General features: G+C 35.3%; 1 pseudogene; it reads right to left on the bottom strand.

The window, feature by feature from the left end:
• Window positions 1-14988: 14988 nt before the first annotated feature.
• On the bottom strand, window positions 14989-17778 carry LOC140508962 (matrin-3 pseudogene; annotated as a pseudogene).
• Between the last annotated feature and the right edge of the window lie 477 nt (window positions 17779-18255).

The raw sequence follows: 18255 nt of genomic DNA, 5'->3' as shown, positions 1-18255 counted from the left end.
AAAATAACTACTGTTAGAAAAAGTTCAGGATGACAAGCACACAAAAGTCTTTTGTTCCCATTTAACCTTTCTGAAAATCTATTTTGATTCTTTAAAAAATTATATAAACAGTATATACTATGCATATGAAATATTTTAAAAATAAATTTTGTTGATATCTTGGTTTTTATATCCTTGGACTTTTCCCCAGAATCTCTGAGGCAGAAACTCAAATTAGATCAACCTGCGTTCAAGTCTAGCACATCAACAACAATGTTATATAATGTTAATATTTTGAAGGAAAATCGAATTACATTTATATACTACAATTGGTTAGATATTTGCCCAAGGTTAGACATCTGTTTTATTTACTATCCTTTGCATTTACAAAACTGCAAAAATATTTTCCTTATTTTTATTTTCAATAACCTGCTTGGATGATATACTTAGAAGGAGAATCCCTGGATGAAACATTATAGTTATTTTGCTCCCTTTACTTGTCTAACTCTAAATTGCTTTCCCAAAAGGCTGTACAAATTACTAACTCATCACTAATTTATGTGTTTTCATACTTGCATTTTATGGATGTGTGTATATTTCTGTATACACAACACATATTATATGTAACTAACAATTATCAAATGAATTGCAAGCTGTTAATAACGGTATGAAAGAATTCAGTAAATTTAAAGAGTTATGCTAGTCAATAAATCCCAGTGAATTTACTTCATATCCCCCCAAAATTATTGATAAAACTGAGAGAAGGTAGGAATTGTCAAAGTTGGAATTAATTGTGAATAAACAATACAGGTAGTGATTTTTGGTAGAATTGAGTACTTGTGGGTTTCTGCACGTATGTTTCCATATAAACACGTGTTTATAAATACATTGTAGATGTATGCATATGTTTGTTTTCAGACACCACATATTAAGCAAAATGTATCTGAATAATGAAGATTAAGATCTCAGCAAATTAGGTATTTAACAAACAGTTAATGAATGCTTACCACAGAGGGTGGAGTCAAGATAGCAGAGTAAAAGCAGAGACTTGCTACAGCTCTCAACTCAAACCAAAGCCAAGTACCTGTAAAAATGACTCAAAAAAAATTATGGAGCTATGGAATCCATAGAATGATGGGTTGAAGCAAATCGTCAGCCTAAAACAACCTGGAAGGTCAAAGGGATATATCTATCACCCCACTGGGCTCTGGAGCAGAGCCCAGTCCGACATCGACCACTCCAGCACAGACTGGACCAGAACAGGCCTGGGGGAACTGCATGTTAGGCACCTGTGTCAATTTCCAGACTTCACAACCCCAAAATGCAAAGGAAAAATCAGAAGGTCTGTGGAAAACATCTGTTGGACCTGTGTGAGAGAGTAGAGTGGTCAGGACCCAGCTTTAGGGTGGCAGAGGGGTTGGAGGAACTCGAGGAGCTCTATTCCCATGGACTGTGGAGGTACTGTGGGGCTGACAACATGACCCCACACCTCACACACACTGGAAACACAGAACTACCTTGACAAAGAGCTCAAAAGTCAAGTAAATGACTGGGAAAATGAGCAAAACTTGGAAAAAGAAATAGACTACAGAATTGTGGGTGACAAGGAATACTAAAATATGCAAACAGAAGAAAGCAACAAAGTCAAAGTGCTACATCCAGTGGCACCAAGAACAATATAAAATGGTCTCAGGCCATGGAAGATCTCAAAAAGGATTTTGAAAATCATATAAGAGAAATGGAGGAAAAATTGGGAAGAGAAATGAGAGTGATGCAAGAAAATCATGAAAAAATAATCTGCCACTTGGAAAAGAGCACCCAAAAATGCTGAAGAAAATAACACCTTAAAAATAGAATAACCCAAATGGCAAAAGAGATCAAAAATGCCAATGAGGAGAAGAATCCCTTAAAACTGAGTATAATCCTTCAGTGGAAAAATTGTTCATTCGAATAAATAGAGGATTTTCAAGCATTCTTGAAGAAAAGACCAGAGCTAAATAGAAATTTTGACTTTAAAGCACAAGAACCAAGAGAAGCATGAAAAGGTAAACAGGAAAGAAAAATTGTAAGGGCTTTGCTAGAGTTGAACTGTTTACATTCCTACACACAAATATAATATTTGTAACTCTTGAGACTTTTCTTACTGTTAGCGAGGGAAAAAAAATATATATATATGCATTCTTATATAATTTTTATATACATATATAATATACATATACATATATGTGCTTATATATACATGCTCACATACACACACATATATTTACAGAAGGCGGAGAGCAAGTTGAATATGAAGTTATATCTAAAAATAATAAAATTAAGGGGAGTGAGGAACATATTGGAAGGAGAAAGGGAGAAATAAAATGGGGTAAATTATCTCTCACATAAGAGAAGGAAGAAAAATCTTTTTAATGGAGGGAAAGAGAGGGGAGGTGAGAGGGAAAACATGAACCTTACTCTTACTGGATTTGTCTTAAGGAGGGACTAACATGCACACTCAATTTGGCATGAAAATCTATACACTATAAGAAGGTAGAGGGCAAAAGGATAAATGGTTGAGGAGATGACCCAGGGGAGGGCAAATGGGAGGAAGGAGGAATTAGAAATACATACTCTTGAGGAGGAACAGAGTAAAAAGAGAGAATAGGATAAATGGGTCACAGGATAGGATGGAGGGAAATACAGTTTCTCTTTCACAATGTGACTGTTATGGAGGTGTTTTGCATGACTACATATGTAAAACCTATTTCAAATTGCTTGCCTTCTCAGTGGGGTATGTGGAGAGGAAGGAGCAGAGAGAAGTTGGAACTCAGTTTTAAAAATGAGTGCTAAAATTGTTTTTACATGCAGCTGGAAAATAATGCATACAGGTAATGGGGTATAGAAATCCATCTTGCCCTATAAGGAAAGAGGGAATGGGAATAAGAGAAGGAAGGAGTATGATAAAATTAAGGGCATATTAGTGAAATTGGTAATCACAATGCCTGCTGTCTTGGGGTGGGTAGAGGGGAGAGATAGGAAGAAAATTTGGAACTCAAAGTCTTGCGGAAGTGAATGTTTAAAACCAAAAATAAATAAATTAATTTTACAAAAGAAAAAAGATAAATGCTTACTATGTGGCAGGCATTGTGCTGAGCAGTAAGGATAGAAAGAAAGGAGGGAAAATTGTTCCTGACTTCTGGGAGCATAAATTGTAAAGAGGGAGAAAGCATGTAAACAACATTAAATACAAAATATCTACAGAATAGATCCATAGCTAAAGAAAAAAATGGCAATAGATTCAAGAAAAAAGATAGTCCATAAACTTGATAGAGGAAGGAACTAGAAGCTAGAGGTACTTTAAAAGGCATCCTGTACAAGAAGGTGAGACTTGAACTGATTCTTTAAAATCTGGGCAAACTAAGAAGCCTAAGTGAGGAGAAAGATTATTGCAAGCATGGGGGAAATCTGGTAAAAAGGCATGAAGAAGGGAGATAGAGAATCCTGTGAACCAAGTCATTAGAGCTGGACTTTAAAGTTTGATGAATGCTGTCTGTCTGTGTTCTTCCTTAGTTTTCAAAGAAGACCATGACATCAGAGAAATGATGACATGACTTGCACTTGACTTTGTTTTGAGTGAGGGAGGGCTGTGCAAGGTCACCAGCTTCACTTCTCCTCCTGGGTCATCTGGATTCAGTGAGCAGATATTCATCAGGATGACTGGAGAAGGCCCAGAATGCACTAGGAGACCTTGGCCTATTAAGGTACTCACTTAGAGTGAGGTAATGCCCATTCAGTGAATAGGCCTCTTTAAGAAGTGAACAGGGATGAATGCAATAACATTCCTGCAGAGTTAGGAAGGGCCTAAGCTATAAAGAACTTTAATATCCAAATAGAAGTCTTTATATTTGAACTAGTAAGCAGTAAGGAGACAAAGGAGATGATTTAGCAAGAAGATATTGTCAAACCTGGGATTTAGGAACATCATCTTGTCGTTTGAATAAATAGATTAGAGTGGAAAGAGACATAGTCAAGGAGATTCATTAAAATACTATGACAATTGTCCAGGGGAAAGATAATAAGGAACTTAACTATGATGATAGTCATGCCATTTACAGGGAAGAGTAAATATTTGCAAGATGTAGTGAAGAGATATATTAAGGCAGCCAAAAATAATGGATATGCAGGATAAGAGTGAGTAGTCTATATCTAGATTTCAAACCAGGTTACCTTGGAGGATGTTACTGGATTCAACAATAAAAGGGGAATTGAATTGGAGTGAGTCTTTTAGGGAAATAAATCAGTTTTGTTTTGGACATATTGCTTTTGAGATGACAATTGGACATCCAATTCAAGATTCCAAGACAGTCAGGAAATATTTAAGGCTGCCTGTAAAGGATTTGGTTTGTCCACAAGAAATGCCACCTCTTCATTTGAGACTAGAATTAAAGAGGAGATAGAGTATGTGTATGAGTGATATCAAGTGTGAATGTTAAATGGGGTATCTTGACAAATGGTTTGAAATTTTTCAATAAAGTATGAAATGAGGTCTTCAGCTGAGTAGTAGGGAGATTTGCAATAAGAATTTTGAGAAACTTGAAAGTTTGCAACAAGCATTGTGGATAGTGGCATGAGTAAACCAATTGGCTGGAATAGGCATAGGATGGTAAAGGTTTTATTAGAATGTTTGCCTTGCTCCAGAGAAGTCCCAATTGAAATTAAATAACATAAATCTAAAGGTGATACAGTCAGCCTAATATCAAATTCCTCAAACTGTTCAGCAGAATTTGAACAGTTACCTGATGGTAGGAGTAATCCTCCATTTGGGTTTGTAAGACCATGACTGGCCATGGAAAATGGGAAAAAAGCTATTCAGGAGTAGATGGTAAATATAGAATTGAGTTGGTTCATCAAGGGCTTAAAATTGGGAAGAGGAGAGTTAGCAAGACAGAAATAATTGCTTGGCAAAGAACTGAGAGGTAAAGGTAATGGAGATCTTAGTCATGGTGAAGAATATAGTTGAGTCTTTAGGCACTGGGAAAGATAGAATAACAGATATGTTGAGGTTAAAAAAAAGGAGGTTCATGAAGATGGCAGTGGAGTATCAGGGTGATGTCAAGATAAAATATTTATCCCTTTCTCCATGTGGCTGGGGTAGAAAAAAGTAGGATATGACAAGTGAGTAGATAAGGAAAACAAGTTTTGGTATTTGAGAAAACATCAATATATATGTTGAAGTCTCTTAGGATGGAGAGAGATAATGTAAGTAAGGTAATGAACTCACTGAGGAAAGAATACCCTGGTCGACATATGCACAATACCAGTATTTTGAATGGGTGAATCTCAAAAAGGGGAGATGTTGCTAAATGATGGCCATAGAAGAAGAAACTGGAAGTGGCAATGGGGAGCAAGGAGCATTCTATCTCTTCCATTTGGACCAATGATTAGAGGTTATTAAAGAAAATCAAGCAATGCTATAAAGGGTATCAAGCAAAACTGTATCATCAGGAGGGAACTGGATCTCAATAAGGACCAGAGTGAGAAAGAAATAATTTTAAGAGGACATGAAGTGTGTTAATTGTGTAGCATACTTTCCAGACGAAAGTGGAAGTGAAGGGATAGCTATGGACTGAGAAATTGAGAAGGGACAGTTTTTAATATGGATAGGACAAATGGAGCAAGCATTTGAAGATAGCCTATTGTGTTTATATGTTTATATATTCCCAGATTTAGAATTCCTGGCATGAGGAAATATTAAGGAGTTCTAATATGCTAACCTTGGAGGAATTATTTCAACAGACTATTTATAGGTTGAAGAAAAGTCTTTTGAGGAAGGCATGGTCTAATTAAAAAAAAAAAAGTTCTCTCATGGTGCGATATCCTGGCATGTGGAGATGATCTGCACTATGAAATTCTAGGAGACCAGCCTGATAGCAACACTGTGAGAAGAGGAAGTAGGGGAGGCCAGACGGGGGTGGGGTCGGATGGGCTGGTGCAGGTTGTGCATTGGAGAAAATCCTAGGGAGTTGGAGGTGAAAGGAGATCTTTTCCTGGGGAAATCTGCTCTAGAGAAATCCCCTTAGATTATGGAATAAGGAAGGTAGGTGGCTTGGTTTAGTCCCAAAGCATCACACAGTGTTTTTTTGTTTTTGTTTTTTTTTTATATTTCAGAACCAAATGTAGTTTGTGTACAAATATAAATACACACACGTATGTATACACACATGTATTCTAATACAACAGCAACAATCTAGCCTCAGAACTAATCGAAAAGAAATGCTGTTTTTAAAATCAAAAACAGAGTTTTTGTATTTATTCAAGAAGACTACTGGAAATCAACCTGAGGCATCTATACCTCTATATGACTCATCAACTCGTGCTTTGTACATTTTTCAATTCTTTTTTCAGACCCTTATGTATTTTATTTCACTCACTATGCTGTACATCCTGTCATCTCACTTCCTGACTGATATGAATCAACGGGCAAGATTCCTTTCTGTTATCTTTCTAAAGGAATATCTGTTACTGAGCTAAGCAGGGTAGAATGTACAAATTAGATTTTACTTTACTCATGAGTCTCAGTGGGCAAGGAGCAATTTCTAATATGAAGAATATTGAGATTTTCCTCTATCTTGAACTGCCTTTCATTCTCAATATCACCATCCTTTAATGTCTTTAAAATAGTATCACAAAAATATTCACTTAAAATAGTCAAAATAGGAAGTTGTTTTAAAGGCCACTAAAGAAACACATTGACTCATTATGACAAAGTTAAGGCAAATAACTTATCTGAATGTATGCCAACTAGAGATGTCTAGTAATAGACACCCATGAGTCTGTTAAAAATGATTTTAAAATTAAAGTTATATTTCTCAAAGAGAGTTGATAGGGTTATACTAGAATACTATTTTTCCCAAATTTTATTCAAATTCTAACCCAGTGATTTCAAATATACACAAGTCTAACTTCAAATTACTGAAACGTGTTTTCACCTCACTATTTTTTCTTTTTTTTTATTACAAAGAAATTTTAATCAAAAGAAACTGGTATTGGGCAAAACAAAAAAGAAATAAAGAGAAACATGACATGAAACTAAATACATATAAGGAAAAACATCTGTGGAAAATTTTTAAAAAGGGTAAAGTATTTTTATTTAATATTTACATCCAAGTCTCACAATATATATCATATTAAATACAGAATGAGTTGTAGATAAAAACTATTATAATACACAGATAATGAAAGAATAATAAATTTCTCTAAAATTTCCAAGGGAGATAAATGTTCAGTTACTAAACAAATAGAAGTAATTATAGGTAAATACTAGTTTTCTTGAAAATGAAAAAAAAAAAAAACAAAACCTCTCCCCAGATAAACAAAATAGAAATAAAAAATAAATTGGGGAAAACTATGGCAAATATACAGGTAAAAGTAGAATATCTAAGAATTTTTTTAAAGAAATTTTATTTATTTCTTTTGTTTTTATATAACAGTCATTTCTGGATACCCCTCTGCTCTGCTTCCTTCAACCTGAGAATTAAACGTTCTTTTTGAAACAACAGGAAATTAAGAAACACAGGACCAGATAGTTACGGTGTCTAGCAATGTCCAAAAATGTCTAAATCCGTGGTCAGCTCACTCTCTGATGCTTCGTTATCTTTTCTGAAACCAAGATTTGTTTACACAACTACTTAGAATTCAGCTTTCTTTTAGTATTCTATTTATATTGTTGCGTTCAATCTGTTCTCTTACATTGTTGCTATCAATCTGCACATTGTTCTCTTGGTACTTTTCCTTCTGTAGGAGTTCTTATAGATCTTTCTATGATTCTCTGAATACATTTGTCATTTCTATTTGCACAGTAACATTCCGTTATGTTAATACATCAGAGTTTGTTCAGCCAGTCCCCAACTGATGGATACCAACTTTGTTTCTAGTTCTTTGGTATCACTAAAAATGTTGTTATTAATTGCTTGGTTGTTTTTTGTTTGTTTGTTTTGTTTTGTTTTTGCATATGTGAAGCCTTTCTTCTGTCTTTGGCCTCCTCTGGTATATGTTCAGCAGAAAGATTGATAGGGAGGGACCAAGGTTCAGCCGACTCACACCCTCCTACCCCTTGGCTCCTCCTGCTGGGGCAAGGCGGAAATCCCGACCAAACAGACCTTATCCCCCAGATGGAGGAGCTGAACCTGCATCAGCTGCAGCTGCAGCTCCAGACACAGCCTTGACCCGGTCCCTCCAGTGGGTAATCATCGAGGCAGATGAGGAAGAAGCTTTGGAGGGCATCTGGTGCCCCTTCTCATAGTAGAGAGGAGGCAGCTGAGGCTCAGAGAGGGTATTGCCGGACTCCTCTTTTTTTCTTAATATTAGAATATTAGAAAAAAATATCGGGGTGCCTCTTTGGCACAAGGTAGAAGGGCAAGGGGTATTTTTTATTTTTGTTGATCCCGCTACTAAATGCTATGAGCGTTTTGATGTGCTCAGTTTCTTTCTAATAGTGGCACTATTGCTGTGGCTTGCCTGGTGAAGTCCTTAGATCTCTTGGGCTGGAAAATTTTCTCACCCCAATCTGTTGTTGGCTCTGCTACTCTGAAATTTGATATGATACATGATTTTAAAATTGTTTGGAGTTGAATATTGAAAAAGCTTAGCCAGGTTGCTGCCTGTACTCCACTACCTTAGCTTACCTTGGAGTAGAGACTTCCATAGCCCTTGAGCATGGTTGGATGAATTAACAACTCAATCAAGGGTGCATTAGAATCCTAATTTTCTCACATCCCTTCCAACATTTATCATTTTCCTTTTCTGTCATGTTAACCAATGTGATAGATGTGAGGTGGTATCTCAGGCTTTTATTAATTTGCATTTCTCCAATTAGTAATGATTTGGAGCAGTTTTAAAATATGATAATTGATACTTTTGATTTCTTCTTCTGAAAAATATCTATTCATATCCTTTCACTATTTAATAATGGGGAATAGCTCCTGCTTTTGTTATGAATTTGACTCAGTATCTTATATATCTGAGAAATGAGGATTTTATAAAATTATTATAAATTATATATTTTAAAATTATAATTATGTAATACATAAAATTGCAAATTTCACTCCAATTTTCTACTTTATTTTAAATTTTAGAGGTGTCAGTTATTTTGTAAAAAATCTGTTTAACTTCATGTAATCAAACTTATCCATTTTAATTCCTGTTATTTTTTAATCTGATTGAGAATAAACTCTTTATTCATCCATCTAACAGGTAAACTTTTTATGCTCTTTAATTTTGTTATTATATCACCTATTATTTAACCTCATTTTTAGTATAATCTGTGAAATTATGTCGAGTTTCTGCCAAACTGCTTTCGAGTTTTCCCAGCAATTTTTGTCAAATAATGAGATCCTGTCCTGAATGCTTATATATTTGTGTCTATCAAAGAACAGATTACTAGGGTCATTTGCTACTGTGTATTATATAGCTAATTGATTCCCCTGAGACAGAATTCTATTTCTTAACCAATGTCAAATTGTCTTAATTACTACTGCTTTGCCATATGGTTTGAAATATTATATTGCTAGGCTTCATTCCTTCACATAACTTTTCATTGATTCTCTTCATATTCTTGACATTTTGTTCATGCAGACAAATTTTCTTATTATTTTTTCTAGCTCCATAAAATGATTCTTTGATAGTTTAATTGGTATGACATTAAATAAATAAATTAATTTAGGTGAAATCATCATTTTTATTACAATGGTTTGGCCTTACCTATGAGCAATTCATATTTCTCCAAGTGTTTATATCTGACTTTATTGTGTTAAAAGTATTTTATAATTGTGTTCATAAAACCTTTGGGTTTGTCTTCGCATGTAGGCTTTCAAGTATTGTATATTGTTTGCAGTTATTTTAAATGATATTTCTCTTTTTATCTTTTACTTGAGATAAATACACCCATATATAATACATATATATGTATATAGAGAAGAGATTTATCTACACACATACAGATAGATATAAGTATGTATGTATGTGTGTGTTGATGATGACTAATATAGATAGATTTATTTTATATCCTGAAACTTAACTAACATTATTAACTGTTTCAGCTAATCTTTTAACTGTTTCCTTAGAGGTTTATAAGTATATCATCACGTCTTTCACAAAGATATATGTTTCCTCATTTCATATATTATTCAAATTCCTCTTTCTTGTCTTATTTTTATAGTTAGCATTTCTAGTACAATATATAAGGTATACTTCTCCCTCTCTCTCCATATATTTATATATGTATATACATACATACACACACATATGTGTGTGTATATATACATATATACTTGCACATACACACACGCACATATATATATAGACACTGAATGTGTGGTGTATATGTATGTGTGTTTATATATACACATACATACATACATACACATACACATATGTGTGTACATATATGTGTGTGTATATTTTTTTGAAGTATTCTAGATGAAAATAAACAAACTAGGTTTGAATACATTATTATGCTTGCAAACTTCCCTGACAAAGAGAAACACAAAAAGGTAAATAAATAAAACTACTGAGGAAAGAATAATGAAATAAATTACCCAATTTTTTCAAACTATTGATCTGAAGAGAGATGATGCATAGGGAGACTACCTTGATTGAAAATACTGTTTTATATTTTTGGAGGGATAAATTCTCTCTTCAGAAAAAGAGAAATAAAAATTCTAGGAGCAACTGGCATCCTGAGAAGTGGGAATACTTGGATCTAGAAAAAGAGATATCATAGAAAACAACAAATAAATTAATGATAGAGAGTGCAGGTCTTAGAATTTTATAAACATTTTGGGACAGAAGGAAATTTTCTGCCATAAGATTGTGCTTCTATACTCATGATCTCCCCCATGACTTGATATTTCTAAGACTGAGGTAAAATAGCAAAATGAGAGAGTGCCAAGATCCAAACCTTTATAGGGAAATTATTTAGAAGAGGAAATTCATATTTGGTACTTTAGAAATATTCTTTAAACTGAGGCTAAGGAAAAAATTTTTAAAAAAGATGATAGATCAAGGCATAAAAGTTTAGACTATCTATGGGAGAAAATGAAGTAAGACAATCTTTTCTAGAAAAAAAAGTGACAAACCAAAGCAAATACAGGGCAAAGACAAGCTATTTTGAATTAACCATTTAAACATGAACACAATGGTAAAAATGAGAGGAAGAATTAGATTACTAAACATATGTAAGAATATATATAAATATACATTTATATTTATATATTTAAGAAGGTTGTATGTAAATATATGTAAGAAATATATGTAAGAAGGAAAAAGTAAATAGACAAATAAACCGCCTAAAGTAGGGAAAAGTTTGAAAAATGTGAATGGGTTTTCAAGGATTAGGGAAAGGCACAGTATAGGCATGGTTAAACTTAAAGCAGAGGGGTAAGGGGAGGGAAGAGAAAATTTAAAAGTAAAAATTTTATGGAAGTGAACGCTAAAAACTAAAAACAAGCCAATTAATTTGAAACTTCTTTTTCAATTACATGTAAAAATATTTTTTAATCCATAATTTATCTATTTTCCATTCTCAACACTCACCTCCACAAGGACCTGACTTTAAAATTTTCTCTCCATTTCTCCCCATCCCTCATCCCAGGAGAGCATACACCCCATCCACTCCTTCCTCCAGTCTATCCTCTCTTCTGTTATGTACCCTTCTTCTCTCCCTGTCCCCCTCCACTTTCCTGTAGGGAAAAATAAATTTCTGTACCCCATTGCCTATACAGCTTAATTTCCAGTTGTATGCTAAAAGAAATTTTAACATTCATTCTTAAAGCTTTGAGTTCCACATGCTCTCCCTCTCTCCCCACCTACCCTCATTGAGAAAACAAGCAATTCAATATGTCCTACACGTGTAACAATGCAAAACACTTCCATAATAATTATGTTGAAAAAGCCTAACATTTCCCTCTGTCCTATCCTGACCTTCATTTATTCCATTCTGTCCCTTGACCTGTTCTCCAACAATAGTGTTTGTTTCTGATTATCCCTATCCCTAATTTGCTGTCCCTTTTATTATCTTCCCTCTCCTATCCCCTTCCCCTCTCCTTCATGCAGGGTAAAATAGATTTCTATATGTGATTGAGAGTGTGTTATTCCATCCTTAAGCCAAATCCCATGAGAATAAGGCTCAATTAGTTCCTTTCATCTCCCCCTCTTCCCCTCCATTGTAACAGTTCTTTCTTCCCTCTTTTTTTGTGAGATGATTTGTTTCATTCTACCTCTCCCTTTTTCTTACTTCTGGTACACTCCACTCCACAGTAAATTTTACTTTTGGGGGGAATTCTTCTTTCATATTCAGCTCACCCTTTGCCCTGTCTCTAAACACACACACACACACACACACACACACACACACACACACACACACACTCATGTTCATATACATACCTACAAATATATAATACAAAAATACACATATACCCACACACACCCCTACATATCTATCTATCTATCTATCTATCTATCTATCTATCTATCTATCTATCTATCTATCTATCTATCTATTCCCTCTAAGTACTCTAATAAAAAGGGTCTCATGAGTTACAAATAACATCTTTTCATATAGAAATGTAAGCAGTTTAAGTTTAATGAGTTCCTTAAGGTTTCTCTTTCTTATTTAAATTTTCACGTTTCTCTTTGAAAGTCAAATTTTCTACTCAACTCTAGTCTTTTCAACAAGAATGCTTGAAAGTCCTCAATTCCGTTGAAATTCCATGTTTTCCCCTGAAGTACTATACTCAGTTTGGCTGTGTGGGTGATTCTTGGTTTTAATTCTATACTTCTGGAATATCATATTCCAAGCCCTTTGATCCTTTGGTGTAAAAGCTGCTAAATCCCGTGTTATTCTGAATGTATTTCCACAATACTTGAATTGTTTCTTTCTGGGTACTTGTAATATTTTCTCCTTGACCTGGGAACTCTGGAATTTGGCTACAATATTCCTAGGAGTTTTCCTTGTGGGATCTCTTTCAAGAGGCAATTGGTAGATTCTTTCAATAACTATTTTACTCTCTGGTTTTAGAATATCAGGGCAGTTTTCTTTGATAATTTCTTGGAAGATGATGTCTAGGATATTTTTTTTTTTTTTTGATCATGACTTCCAGGTAGAACAATCAATTTTAAATTACCTTTCCTGGATCTATTTTCCAGGTCAATTGTTTTTCCAATGAGATGTTTCACATTGTCTTCTATTTTTTCTTTCTTTTTTTTTTTTGTTTTCTTTTATAATTTCTTGGTTTCTCTTCGATCTGCTCCATTCTAATTTTTAAAGAACTATTTTCTTGAGTGAGTCTTTGAAAGTCCTTTTGCATTTGGCTAATTCCGCTTTTTAAAGCATTCTTCTCTTCACTGACTGTTTGGACCTCTTTTGCTATTTGGGTTAGTCTAATTTTAAAGGTATAATTTTCTTCATCAGTTTTTCAGATCTCCTTTTCAGTTTTCATGATTTTCTTGCATGGGTCTCATTTCTCTTCCCTGTTTTTACTCCATCTCTCTTACTTGATTTTCAAAATACTTTTTGAGCTCTTCAGTGGCCAGAGACCGTTGCATATTTTTTTGAAGGTTTTGGATGTAGGAGCTTTGATCTTTTTGTCTTTCTCTGATGGTATACTTTGTCCTTGCTCATCTGAAAGGATGGAAGAAAATACCCGTTCACCAAGAAAGTAACCATCTATAGACTTATTTTTTTCCCTTTTGGGTAAATTCCCAGCCAGTTACTTGACTTTTGCATTTTTTGTCAAGTTAAGGTTATACTGTAGAGACATGTAAGTTCTCAGTTTCTCCAAGGTGACACAATCAAGGGAGAGAAGTTTACTCCTCTCCTGGCCTGCAGTGTGATCTGTGAGTAATCACAGACACTCTTCTCTTCCCAGGATCTGTGAATAGGATTCCCTCTCCATTGTCTCCACTAGCTCCACCACACCAACACTCTGCCTCACCCCAAGACCTCCAATCAGGGCTGCGATCCAGATAAGCTGCTCAATTCCCCAGGGTCTTTAGGATGAGGGCTTCATAAGTAGGCACTGCTGCAGTGACTGCCACAGCCCTGAAGCCAGGGCTTGGACCGGACCCAGGCCCCCCCCTCTCACCCAGGTGAAAGAACTTTCTTACAGACTTGAAGCTGTCTTTGGCGTTTGTGAGTTCAGCAATCTGGTAACTGCAGCTACTACCCGTGATTTTGTGCCCTGAAGCCTGTGCTGTTCCTGTCTGTGAAGTGTGGTGGCAAAGGCTACACTGTGCTCTACTCTGAGCTTGGTGTGATCGAACTTTTCTATCTGCCTTCCTGGCTCTATTTTGATGACAATTTGTTTCACTCTGTTGTTTTCTGGCTTATGCTGCTCTAGAATTTAGTTAGAGTTAGAATAGGTTTGTCCTCATGGAAGTATGTTTTATATAATTTCATGTATTTAATTCATTTCACATTGCTTTTTATTTCTCAAGGGTTGGAGAGGTAGATAGAGAAAGCATCGAAACTCAAAGTAAAAAAAAGTTTTAAAAATTTCATGTAATTGAAAATATTTACCAAAATGGATAAGAAATACTAAAAATGAAAACAAAAAGTGACAGTGACATCACAACAAAATCTCCCCAAAATGCATTTTCTGAACTTAGTATGTGCATTCAACTTCATTTGATTGTATCCTACTAGTTCTTTATAGATTTTTTCCTGCATACATTTTAAAAATTTTTTTTGTTCTTTATTTTATGGAATCAAAATTTATTGATAATTCTTTGAATCTGGAAACTAATAAAATTTCATTTATTTGAAGATTACTTTTCTTCACACATTCACTTTTTTCATAACGGATACAAAAGTTATCTTAAGTGACTTGACGTAATCTCTACAAAGTACTTCTGTCTGTTGCCATTCTTATAAAACAAAAAAGTTATTCTGCATTAACTTAACTATATATGCATTTTTATTGTAACATTTAGCACATGAACAGACTATTTTTCACTACAACAAAAAGAGTACAATATTTCCTTCTACAGACTATCTGTATTGGATTTAAAAAATGTTAACATTAAAAACAAAGAACCACTTTTCCTTGGAAACCCTTAAGCATCTTGCACATCTTAAACTTCTTTCTTGTGCCTGCGATCTTCTGCCAATTTATTCAGAAATTTCTTTAATTTCTGATAATGAGGCAAGCTGTTGCATCTTCCTCATTTGTGTAGAAGAGCGAATAGAATTTACAGTAAAATCCTGTCTTGGGTATAACACAGTCCATGCCAACAGGAATGTTGGGTTGATATGGTCCAATTCTATACTCATCTGGGATATCCTCCCTTTTAATTTCACTTTCACTATCTATATTTTCACTTGTCTCTTGGTTCAGACCCATTCCCCCAAAGTTCTCAGCAGATTCGGCACCTCTGGGCTCTGTACTGTCTTCATTTTTAATTGTATTTTCCAACGATCCATCATTCTCCTGATCAAGTTCCTCCATCTTGTTCACCTTAATTTCAACCAAACTATCATCATTTTTGTCACCAGATTTAATCGCCATTCCCAATTTACGAAGTTTCTGAAGTTCTGAATCTTCCTCATCACCAGCCTCATCTAGAGTGACAAAATCTTCCATACTCCCTGGAAAGTGATGCTTTTTGAGTTTTTTTCTTTGCTGCTGCTGAAGAACTGAGACTGATTTTCATTTTTTTCAAAGCTTTTTCTGAAGGTTCTTAATATCAGCAGCCACATCACCTAAATTTGCAAAGTCAGTTTCATCTTCCACTCAGCTGCCACTTTCTAGCAGTGCAGCTGCATCTTCTTCATCTACAAGTAGCTCATCTTCAGATGAAAGAAGCAAACCAGGTTCTTGCTCTGCCTGTTCATCTTTTATATCTTTATCAACATCTTCACTTTGTTTCTCTTCCTGTTCTTTTCCTTCAGCTCCAATATCACTCTTCTGGCTGCCATCAGTCTTGGATGTTTTATCACTTGGAGAGTCTTTGCCATTTGAAAAGTAAGATCTCTTTCAAGATTTATCTTTCTTTAACAGATCAATTCTCTGTTGGGAATCCGCAAAACTAATTTTTAGCATTTATCAGGTAAGTCAACCTTCACATATTGGCCCTGGAACCACAGTGCCTTTTTTCACAGTGCTCAACCATAGCCATGGCATGCCCTCAGGTCTCCATTTCTATGAAAGCCTGGCTCTTCATCCTCATCAATATGTAATTCCTTATCTTTCCATATGGCTCAGCAAGTCTGATGATGGCATTGTCAGAATAGCAAAAATGGGGCAAGTTGCTGAGATGGATCACCTGTCCAAGCTCAGGCTTCTGTTCAAATTTCTGATCAGTTTTCCCACCCTCAGGTTTCTTTATTATTTTATACTTCTATGACAAATGAACTCTTACTGGCTTCCCAAATACTAGAGCTGGTGTGATTGTGTAATAGTCCACTGCAGCCTAAGCATCTACTGTGGTAGACATTTCAATGAATGTCTCATTGATTTTATTTAAGATCAGATGATTTGAAATTACTCCAAATGGTTCAACCAGCTGCAAAAGTTGGTATCTCAAGGTTTTACCCCACTGAAAATCCATAATGTGAACAATTCTAATAGTTTTCATTCTGTCTTTTTGCATGTGTCTTAGTCCTTGCATATTTCAATTTCCGGCACCCATATTTCATCTTAGTCCAACAGGTGGTCCCCCAAGATGGAATGAGGGAGGAGGGGGCCCCAAAATTCCTGGTGCTGGATTTGTAGATTGCTGCAACATGAATAGATCACCTCTTCTAGATCCAGAATCATGAGGATTCCATTCTGGATAGATTTCAAGAACTTGGCAGCGTCGACTGTGTGTTGCTCCATTGATGTGTTGATTCCACTCCTTATTAAATGAACTGGCATATCACATATAAAGCACAGATCAGGATAACCTTTCAGTAAGAATCCATGGAAATCTTCAATATTGCTACTTGGAGGAACGCCTTTCTTTTTCTCAAAGAGAGATCTCTCTTGTAAAGGACCAGGACCAAGACCTATTCTCTCATACTCACTGTCAAATTTATGATAATTATGTGAGTGCTCACTATAAAAAAGATTCATCCCTACATCTTTCTCCTTGTCTTAATCTGTCATATTCATAATCTATTCTGTCATAATAACCAGATTCTTGACAATGATTTCCATGGTCATAATCAAGCACTGGGTTGAAATTTAGGACCACAATCATCAAAACTATCTCTTCCAAAGTGCATTTTTTCTTCCCAGTCATCCCTAGGTACTCTGTATGGTGGCTCCTATGTAGCAGGTCTGCCATCTCTACCATAACTCAATGAAAGGCCTTCTTCAGTTCTCCTCCTATTAAGTTGTAGAAGGATCTGGGGCAAATTCTCAGGAGTAATCTTGTCCTCTGGATAATGACTCAGTTCATCTAAATCTCTAGCAGACAGACCAAAACTGGCCAAAATGTTACTGGCCTGGTCTGCATCTGCACGGTGTTGAGAAGACAAAGGTAGTGGACCTCTATTTCCAGTGTTAAATATAGATTGCAAATTATGGTAAGAAGTTTTAGCAGAAGACAGTGCACTATGAGATCCTTGTTGATTCAATGAAGAACTCATTCCAAGATTCACTAAACTAGATGGTGTGCAATACCCTGGTTCATCTTTCCAAGAAATGCTGGCATACTTAAAGACTGGGTAGCAGCAGCAAGAAGGCCTATTCCTGCAGATAGGTGACACACCCATGACCTTGTGAGTCTCTACTGAGAGATGACTGCTGGAATGACTTGGACATTGTAGAACTATCTCTTTTCTACCTTGTGGATCAAAAAAGAAATTTTTTTAAAAAGACAGTTGAAAAGAAAGTTCAGACTTGAAAGCTAGTTAATTTTGCTTCACAAATGGTAACACCAAGAAAAAAGGATCTATAAGGACTGTAGATTCTTCTTCAAGCTAGGAATCAGCAGACATCTCCGATCCTCACCTCTTTCACTACTACCTCAGGGAAGGGGAGGAGGAGGAGGAAGAATGATGACACCTCTCTTCCAGCGGGACTTGAAAGCTCCCACAATCCCCCAGAGCAATGGTGGTGTGGCCCCTACATACATTTTAATCCTCTATGATTAAGACTTTTATATAAGTTGAGAGTTTTCAAGACTATCTTCTTTCAAATGCTTATCATAAATACATATATTCAAGATATATAAATATCCCATACAACATTTAATATTGATAGCTTTGGCCCAACAATAATATTAAGTTCATCAAGTTCTTTCTTTGTC

The sequence above is a fragment of the Notamacropus eugenii genome, chromosome 5 (genome assembly GCF_028372415.1).
Source record: "Notamacropus eugenii isolate mMacEug1 chromosome 5, mMacEug1.pri_v2, whole genome shotgun sequence".
NCBI classification, from domain to species: domain Eukaryota; kingdom Metazoa; phylum Chordata; class Mammalia; order Diprotodontia; family Macropodidae; genus Notamacropus; species Notamacropus eugenii.
The sequence above is the reverse complement of the archived record's forward strand: the minus strand, read 5'-3'. Positions and strand labels throughout refer to the sequence as shown.